The sequence below is a fragment of the Theropithecus gelada genome, chromosome 5 (assembly GCF_003255815.1).
Source record: "Theropithecus gelada isolate Dixy chromosome 5, Tgel_1.0, whole genome shotgun sequence".
NCBI lineage: Eukaryota > Metazoa > Chordata > Mammalia > Primates > Cercopithecidae > Theropithecus > Theropithecus gelada.
In genome coordinates, this window is record NC_037672.1 from 112,233,068 (window position 1) to 112,239,280 (window position 6,213).

Below are 6,213 nucleotides of genomic sequence, written 5' to 3' on the forward strand. Positions count from 1 at the left end.
TAGCTTATATTATAAACATATTTCTTCGTGCAATTATGTTTAGCTGATGTGAGTATGCTCCATTTTTGTGTATAAGCACCACACTTGTTCTGATTAGGTGAATTTCAGTCATATATGAACTTTTAAGAAAATTTAAAAGAAAGCCAGGAGACCACCTGTGTATATATTTTCCATTTATGATAATTTATTATTATTTATATTTTTAAATGACTGAATAGATACATCCTTATACTTAGTAGCAGCAAATTTTGTTGACCTATGCTTATTTTATATGTGTTTCAAGCAAACTAACATCACAAGCAATGAAGTCTAATTTTTGCTAGGTTTTCAGGAGCAAAATTATCTACACTTTTAACAAATCAACTCAGACCTTTAGTGAGCATGTTTCAGCAGCACAAACGTGCTGGAGACTGTCAAAGCTTGTCTTCAGACATATATATATATATGCAGAAATTGGGACAAATTATTTGACATCATTAAGCCTGAAATTTATTTTCAGAATGAATACATTGGATTAAACTCCAGGTTCTCTTTGAATCCAAACATTGTTTGATTTTTTATATGACCATCTATATGCTTTACTTACTCTTTGGAACAAAATTCTACCAAGCAGTAGGGGGAAAATGTCACAATTATATTTCTAAGACTCTGTTTACAAATTACAAGTGAAATTGGAATTATGTTAATTATCCAGTTAATTCAATTAGTGTTTAAATCCAGACTCAATTTGTCATAGCCTCATTTACCTACATTATTGTCTATATTGATTAAATTAAATGTTTAGCCTACACTTTGCTATGTTGACTTGTAAACTGACAGAGAAATAAGAGAGTACATAATAATGTAAACTAGTATAGTTTCTCAGGGGAAATATGTTTTCTTTATATTAGATAAGCTCTATTGTGTTAATCTCACTGTAAATGAGCAACAAAATATTTGACATACATTATCAAAATGTTATAGTCAGTTATTTTTATTAATTCAAAAAATATTTACTGAATACTGACTATGTGCTCAGCATAAAATTTTATATTGATAAAATTTGTTTTGTGGTATCTTTTCCCCAGCAGTCTCCAGCACGTTTGTGCCACTGAAGCATGCTCACTAAAGGTCTGAGTTGATTTGTTAAAAGTATAGATAATTTTGCTCCTGAAAACCTAGCAAAACTCAGACTTCATTGTTTGTGATGTTATTTTGCTTGAAACACATATTAAATAAGCCTAGGTCAACAAAATTTGCTGCTACTAATTATAAAGACATGGCTATTCCATCATTTAAAAATAGAAATAATGATAGATTATCATAAATGGAAAATATATACACAAGTTTTCTCTTTCATTTCATTTAAATTTTCTTATATATTTCCAAATATATTTCCATATATTACTATATGTATATATTTACTATATATTACTATATATGTTACCATATATTACTATGTATATTACCATATATTACTATATGTAATATATTTTCATATATTACTGAAATTCACCTAATCAGAACAAGTGTGGTATTTATACACAGAAATGGAGCATAATCACATCAGCGAAACACAATTGTTTACTGTTTTGAAAACATGCTTTCAGGAATATCTTTGTGTTTGTTAATTCTGCAATATTCACTTTGTTTTATTAGGATAGAGTCCTAGAACTGAAAATGAATTGATAAAAGTATAAGAATACTTTACAGCTTTTGGTAGGCATTGCCAAACTGCTTTCCAAAAAGACTTAATAGTTTGCAATATCACTAGTACTTGTTTTTCTACCATGTATCATTATTAGGAAGTAAACTTGTTTTTTCTTGTTTTGCTTGTTTGCTAAGTGAAGTTTATATCTCATTTTGATTTGAATTTTCATTTCTTTAATAGAAAAAGGTATCTGTATGTGTTTTCCATTGCTATTTAAAATTTCTGTTGCTATTTAAAATATATAAGGATGTATATACACTTTGAAAATTTTGGCAGATATATCTCCTACTGTATTATTTACCTTTTACTGTTTTTGCATAATATTTTTTTTCTTATCTATCTTTTCCTTTATGAGATCTCCCCTTGTTTTCAAATGTAGAAAGGCACCACTGTCTCTTCCAGGATATTGTAAATATTTGGGTCTAGTTTCTTTTAGTTGTATGCTATTTCATTTTTAAAACTTTACCTTTTAATTCACTTACATTTACTTGTGTTTGATGTAAAATATTTACCTGAATTAATTTGCTCCCAAATTTTAAATAATTATCCCAGTACTGCTTATTATGTAACGCTTTCTTCACTCTATCATGGTGATATTTTCTTTGTCACATAAAGTTTTATGTTCAGCAGGACCCTTATCTTGTTTAGGGCAACATTTTTCTTCTTGGTTAGGTTTTACACTTTTTCATGCTTTCCCCATCCTGACTTTGATGAATATTAGTTGAATGAGTGGCTATAATTTTTAATATGTTTTATCACCTGATAAACTAATTGACATTCAGACCTCTTGTCATCAAGTTTAGATGTCTGCTTTTTTTTTTTAAATTTACTTACTCCTTTTCTCATTTCAATGTAATTGTGTTCAAATCTCTCCTAAATATGTTTGATCTCAGTTGTATCATGCAAGGACGTCTGAAAATCCAGCTTCACTTTTACAATGCAGCACTTTTTCCAAGTACATATTTTGTGAGGCTTTTTTTTTTTTTTTTATCAATTAGCAACTAGACACTGACTCAGGAACAAAAGCAACAAAAAAAATATTCAATGAAATGGCCTTAATGGATGGCCAATCTAAGCAGGAAGTCTTCCTTTTTCTGTTTAGTCCACTGATCCTTTTTTTCTACAATGGAATAAGGATGATTTCAAGTTACTCTTATGCTGTTTCATGGATTATTCTGGGCTGTTTATGGATGAATACAAGGTAACCATTCAGTGGAGCAACACTGTTGTTGTCTTAAAACATAAAAGAACAATGCAAGGACAACTGACCTTGGTACCCTAGTATTCTATCTTGAACATATATTTGGTATTCGCAGCCTCAGTCTGAAGTATACATTTGAAAAGTGAGACAGAAAAGACAAGTGAATATAAACTCAGTTATAAATACTCCTTATATCATTAAACATAGACTATTTGGAAACATTCCCAGGATATAAGCAGTGATTTATTTGTTTGGGGAGGTAGACATGGAAATTCTTCCCCTTCTCACTAAACAATATCATTCAAATTCTTCATGTTCAGTAAGTTCTAAGCACTGGGGAATGCATTTTCCTTCCTATAACTCAATGTGGTTTGCATTAGTCCTTAATAAATATATTATGATATGCTATATACCTCTGTTTGCAGTTTTGCAAATCATTATGTAACTTCCTGCCAACCACCTCCAAAATGTACAAATAGGCTATTGCACACAAGGTGAGTAACTGTGTATCTTTCAAAATTGAATTATTATCCTTTTAAAAAATTAATCACCCTCACTTGTACACCAACCTAGAGAGAGTACTGACCTACTGTAAGCAGTTTTGAAGGTTATTCAAAGTGGTAGTGACATTTTCAAGTTGTTTTTCAAATGCATTCATTTTTGAACCAACAGGACTTTGTAGCTGCTGAAAGAAAATATCACAAAGTCATATACATCAGGCAGCAACAATGATATAACTAATTGAGTTGTAGGTAAAATTATGTAAAACAGCTTGACTTTTGAGTTCGTCAGTAAGGTATCCAGTTCTTTTTTTTTTTTCAAAGTAAAGCTGGCAGCGGTATTTTAGTGGTGCAATACTGACATCCAATGGAGAGACAAATTAAATTTTGTTTATTTCCTTTGAAGAGCTATAAAAGAGTTATTATTTATGCTGTTTCTAAGAGATCTTCCACATTGAAAAATCCATTCAATTTTAAGCCATGTAAATTTGTATCTCTGTATCGTCTCTTCAAAACAGTATTATAATTTTCAACATAGTTGTATAAATATGTCAAAACTTTTCAGTTGTAATCTTTTTCTTGTGGTTGCTTGCTTGGTTGCAGGTTTCTCCCTGAAAGAAAATACTTGTTTCTTAGTTCATCAGGATATAATCACTAAGTAAATAAATATCATTTGCTTATACATAACTATATTTAGGATCTTAAAATGAACATAAAATTATGTTGTTCACAGTAAAGAGAACCATTTATTGCAGATTTTTCCCCAAAATATTTTAGAGCTTAGCTGAGTCGACGTTTGGTTAATCTTCTAATATAGCATAATTAGATGTGTTTTAACACTTAACAGAATCTTAAAGAGCTATTAGTGCTGGTATAGTAAATCATAGCCAGTGTAAATGAATGTTTCTAAAAAGCCATTAATGTCAGTGGAAATTAGAACCTCAGGCCTGTAGCTTTTCTGTCAGCAGAAGACAATGTGTATTCTGCCCAGGAAGATTAACTACTGCATTCTTATTCAAAACCCAAATAAGTTTGATCATTTAGACTGAGCCATATTGAAAAAATTTGAAAAGGGACCAGGATAGACACCTTTGTGTGTGTGTGTATGTGTGTGCACCTCTATGTGTGTTTTCCTACTCAGCATACCTCCTCATTCTTTTGACAATGAAGCCCCTCCTTATTGGGGGATTCTATGTAGTTTGGGTGGGTTAAATTCTTTCCCCCAGTGACAGAGATTTGCACATGAACCAGGACTGGTTAGTCTGAGTAATTCATCTCCTGCCCACAGTGACAAGTGCAGGGATCAGAACACAAACCACGCAGGAGCTACTTTTTCAGATTCTTCTAGGATTGCTAAACTTATAGGACAGGAGCTTCAGACTCAATGGCTCTGGTTCCCTGGATCCAGCTGCACCTGCAACAAGATACTGGCTTTATTAGGTACATGAGTTAATCCATTCATTTGTATACTTAAGTTAGCTTAAGATAGGCTTATGATTATTGTTGTTGTTATTATTATGATTCTTGTTTATAACGGAAACAAATCTGAGCAATGCCGTGAACACAATACTGGTGACTGGTATTAAAATTTTGAAATAAATTATAATATAATTATCTACAACAATAGATTTATGCTATCAGAATATATCTCTATTTCACAGAGTCATTGCACTAAGAGGTTAAATCAAGTGAAACTTCCCTGTTAACTATGAAGGGAAAAAATAGTTTTAATAAAAAGTTTAAAAATCACTAAAAATAGAAAGCACTAAACTATTGATAGGGTAGAATAAATAAATAATTTTCTTACTAATAAATTCAGTGATCTGGAACAAATCACTTTCTTACATTTTTAATGTCCTTACATGTTTGATGAAGGAGTTAAACTCCATAACATAAATCTAGCTCATACTGAATGCCTGACTATTATAACGGCAGAAAGACTGTATCTTCCAATGTCAGATAGTCTCCAACACAAAGCGAATCAGGAAAAATACAAAAATGAAAATAAAAAACAGAAATCACTAACATAAAACTGGAACCAAAATGTATGTATGAGGCTTTATACCCCTAGAAAATCTGTTTAAACTTTTGTTTTCTTTTTACAAAAACATCTACACCAAAGAGTTTATTCATTTTTTCTTAATTTTGCCTTTTGCTTTTCAAACAACGTTTTGGGTTTTATGAAGTTTAGGAATATGAATTTGTCTTTTTTCCCTAAAATATAAGAGAATCTTGCATACACTGGTATGTGGACAATCAGATTAACTGCAATTTTTCATGTATTCAGCAACTTAATTAATCAACGCATAGTTATTGAATAACTACGGTGTGCTAAACACTTGGCAAGAGTATTCTTCTATTATTTTGAAAAACAAAAAATATTGACACTGACCTATTTGAGACAGAACCGATGAAGGGGTTCGGGTGGTTTTAAGCGTAATTTTAATTAGCACATTTTTTCACAGTCTTGGGTCTCTCTGTATACAGATTTGAACTGAGAAAGACAGGGACGGGGCACAGAAAATACTAAGAGGGACAGGTGCTTTCAGGTCATATTTGAGATTTACTGCTACTCTTCAGTGAAGACCACTGAAAACTCTAGGAACTTGAGGTAGATTCTCTTCTTTCACCACTATAGAGAGTCAATAACCTAAACTCATTTTGTCTGTTCAATATCCCAGGAAACTAGCAAATTTTTGTTTAGTATTTGTTTTTGACAAACATTTGGCAGCTGAAAAACTTCCGACCAGATTAGTAAGCTCTGAAGAAAGATGAAAACTGGGAGCAACCACTCAGGGTCTGATTAAATGTAAAAATGTACA